The sequence below is a fragment of the Arachis ipaensis genome, chromosome B07 (assembly GCF_000816755.2).
Source record: "Arachis ipaensis cultivar K30076 chromosome B07, Araip1.1, whole genome shotgun sequence".
Lineage (NCBI taxonomy): Eukaryota > Viridiplantae > Streptophyta > Magnoliopsida > Fabales > Fabaceae > Arachis > Arachis ipaensis.
This window is the reverse complement of record NC_029791.2, coordinates 3,710,777-3,714,797: the sequence shown is the minus strand read 5'-3', so window position 1 is coordinate 3,714,797 and position 4,021 is coordinate 3,710,777.

Genomic DNA, 4,021 nt, shown 5'->3' with positions numbered 1-4,021 from the left:
CTAAGAGGCTCAAAATAACAAGTTATGCGGAGAGAAAACCAAGTACACATATATATATATATATATACATCATAGCATAACAAAATAATCATGTAACCACTTCGCTTCAAGAGTCCAGACGCCTAACGAGATGCCTCTCGACTTGCATCTGAAAAACAACAACATAGTATGGAATGAGAACCGGAGGTTCTCAGTATGGTAAAGGTGCCACACACATAATATATAAGGTCCTGGGAATACCAGAGGCAATCCTAGAACGCCGACACTCAGATTGTAGAGCTTAAAGTATTAAACAGAAGCCATAAAAGGTGGTTCTCTAAAAATATTTAATCCTAACTTAACTTAACCTTAAGTCTAAATCCCATACTGCCATTCCTCCATACCTCCAACCCCTTCATGCATTTTCACAGACAAATAGACAGATAAGGCAAACACAAGAAGGTTACAACTACTGCAGGTAACAAATACACATTTAGCATGGCAAATACAGATAGGCACACCCAATTAAAGCACAAGCAAGTAATTCAAGTAATATGCATATGATGTATGCCTGTTCTATGGCTGATGAGGCTCATCTGTCGGTTATCCAGCCAACCCGACAAGTATGAATTGTCCTTAGACGGTCCCCCGACGTGCATCCCCAAGAGTCAATGCATAGCTTTTTTTTTTTTTTTCATATAGTCAATATTGCTCAATGGGGGTAACATTCCCGGGAATTTATATAGTGCCCGGTCACACTTACGTCGTAGGGTCAACAGAGTATCGAGTTTTCAACCTGGTACACGTGGTGGCAAGCCACGGCACTTAGCACTTAGAATTCAATTATAATTCATCAACATCCACATCATTCTCAATCGCATTTCATTCATCATCATACATCAATCATATTCAATCCTTATCCTTCATTATTACACCTCCCATTCCGTCCATCAATAGTTCCAATTCAAAACATAATTCATTCTTTTCTAAATGAATCAAACTTAAAACATGCTCATTTTCTTAATAACTCAAAATCAAACTATATAACCTTTGAATCTAAATCTTTTTAAATAATCATATAAATAAAATCTCTAATTTTTATAAAATTTCGGCAGCATCTCCTCTAAAACTCGGACTTTGCCACCCTTTTTCGGGTCCAAACCTGCTTTCTTTTCAATTCAACATACCCTTCCTCATCATCATAACAATCACCACAATAAATCTACTTCAGATCAACAATTATTCCCATACAATATTTAAATCCAACAACCAAAATTCAACTAAGGATCATAGTTCACTAATCCCAGGCTTCTAACACAAAATACTTCAAATCAATAATTCACCAAATCATTAGTTAATCAACAAGCATCAAACCAACCATGTTCATCAATAATAACATTCAACCATAATTCTCTCCAAATTAACATAACAACATTCACCATCCAAAATTAATAACTAATTATCCAATAAACTTCAACCAAATATATTCATCGACAAATTACTAAACATTAAACATACACGTGCATTCCAACTTATCCTATGGTCATCTAGCCTAAGTTTTCACAGAACATTATATATTAAATGCAAGAAACCTAAACCATACCTTAGCCGATTCCCAAGTATTATTCCAAGACAATTTTCCTAAAAGAACACAGCCTTCAAAACCTCAACTAATCCGCTTCCTCCAAGTTCCAGTATTCACAATTTCAAACTCCAATTATTTATTCACAACCCAATACACATTCATAACACATATATATCCAATTTAATACTCAAAGCTCAAATTCAATGAAAATAAAATAGAATTATCATATCCTCACCTTACCCAAGCTTCACATAAGTAAGAGTGAACGTTTTTCCCAAGCTAATTGGATCCTAAAACATCATAAATCAAAGAAATTCAACATTCCCATTAAAATTTTGAAAATTGTGGGAAATAAGAGGCTGAAGTGAAATAGCAAGTTACCTATGAAATTGTTCCGATAGAAATGTAGAGCTCAACGCGGTGAACGCGTGGCCGCAAACGATATGGCGATCGGAGCTCGAAAGGAGGAGTTACGGGATTTTGAAAAGTGGCGTAAGGGTTAGGAACGTTTTCTCCTCCCTGGAAGCATTTCACGCTGATTGCTGGTGAAATGAGGAAGAAAGGGCTTTCGGGCTCATTTAAAAGGGCTGGTCCGGTTGGACCGATAGCCCGGTTCGGGTCCAGTTCAACTGGTTCGATTCTTTTGGTCAAATTTTGGACCCTTTTCTTCGAAATTAGTGTCAAAATTTTCGTTTCAATGAGCTCTACCCTAATTTAATATAATATTCACATTTCTAATCCTACTTATTAAAAACTAATTTATTAACTAATTATCTACTAATTTAACCGGGGTTTACACATGCCCTGCTGCCGTCACATGCTCAAGATGCATCGCTGGGGCTGCACATATAATGTACCAGATGATTAAAAACAAATTTAATCATTCACTATAAATGCTGATTCACTAAGAAGACCACTAACAAAACCACCACCAAAATCACCAACAAAATCACTAACAAAGCCACCAACAAAACCACCAGGAAAAACGACTAACAAAACCGTTAACAATACAACACCCTAAACCACTAACAAAACCACCACAAAAACCACTAACAAAACCACCAACAAAACCACCACCAAAACAACCAACAAAACCACTCAGGAAATCCACTAACAAAACCACTAGCAAAACCACTACAAAACCACTAACAAAATCACTAACAAAACCACCAACAAAACCACTAACAATACCACCACCAAAACTAGTAACAAAACCACTAATAAAAAAACCGCTAACGAAACCACTAAAAAAGTCACTAGACAAACCACTAGCACAACCAATAACTAAACCAGTAATAAAACCACCAGCAAAATGACTAACATAACCACTACCAAAACCGATTACAAAATCGCTAGCAAAACCGCTTACCAAACCACATACAAAATCACTAACAAAAACTATAAACTCATTCACATACAATGTCACCAACGTCATTCACTATCAAAACCACTAAAATAACATAAAAAACAAACAAATAAGTTACTCAATCCTACTTTTAAAAAAAGGAGTTCGTACTTACCTATTCGTTGATGACACCAGCTATATGGGCTACTCCATCCAACCGATAAAGTCTGTCCGGATTATTCTCCATCGGCTAAATACTCTGCTCAACCCTTTCTTGGAGTCGTTTTTGAGTCGTTTTCTCTAGGATTTGGTGGGGTATGCTTTTGGAACAGTGGTTCGAATGAGGTTGGTTTGAACTCCTTTTATAGCCAAACAATGAGTAATTCGAAACATCCCAATTCGAATTACTATGAGAACGAAAAATGAGTAATTCGAAACTGGTCAATTCGAATTACTATGGATAACGTGTGTGTGTAATTCGAATCACCCTGATTCGAATTAGTGTTTGTGTAATTCGAAGCAGGTTGATTCGAATTAGTGCTTGTGTGCGTGTGTTAGTAATTCGAATTGCTCTAATTCGAACTTCATAAAAAAGTGTCTCTGGTTGATTCATGAACCATTTTTCGTTTTGGCTGATTGGTGAATTTTTTGTTTCTCATTGGTTTATATATGTCATTTACCCTTTTTTATTATTAAATGAAATAAAATAAATTAACTTATCATTGTTAATTTTAACTTTTAATCTAACCTAAATATTGTTAATTTAATTAATTCATCATGATATAACTTTTTTTGCAAACTATAAAAATTATTTAAAAAAGTTTTTTCAAAAAATTTAAGAAATCAAGAGAGATAAAATTTTAAAAAAATTAATTTTTTTGTGCCTCTTGAATTTTTTTATTTGTTCTTTGTTTTTTTATTTTTTATTTTTGCCATTGAAATTGATTAATAAGTGTATAAATTGAAAAAAAAAGTTAAAATTTTGAATAATTGTTATTATTTGCAAAAAAAGTTACATCATTATTAATTAATTAAATTAACAAAATTTAAGTTAGATTAAAATTAAAGTTAATCATAATAAGTCAATTAATTTTATTTTAATTAATAATAAG